Source organism: Leuciscus leuciscus (assembly GCF_965113295.1).
Source record: "Leuciscus leuciscus genome assembly, chromosome: 3".
Classification (NCBI taxonomy): Eukaryota; Metazoa; Chordata; class Actinopteri; order Cypriniformes; family Leuciscidae; genus Leuciscus; species Leuciscus leuciscus.
This window is the reverse complement of record NC_138727.1, coordinates 3,348,581-3,348,850: the sequence shown is the minus strand read 5'-3', so window position 1 is coordinate 3,348,850 and position 270 is coordinate 3,348,581.

The window sequence follows — 270 nt, the reverse complement described above, 5'->3', positions numbered from 1 at the left end:
TATATATATATTTTCTTGTTTCGTTTTTTATATCTTTTGTTTTTGAAGTTAGAAACCGGTTGAGTCACTTTTCTGAGCATAACAGGTATACGGTGTGTGTGTTGTGTGTATGTGTGTGTGTGTGTGTGTGTTGTGGCTTGCTAATGTGTTTACGCTGTATCATGCAGGTTGCTGTAGTTCTATCGGGGAGGGCAGGTCGTATTTACACGGGGATCTTTTTGGGTTTCTCAAAGCAGCTTCCTGACACCCCGTCCCTCTCCGGTGGATTAC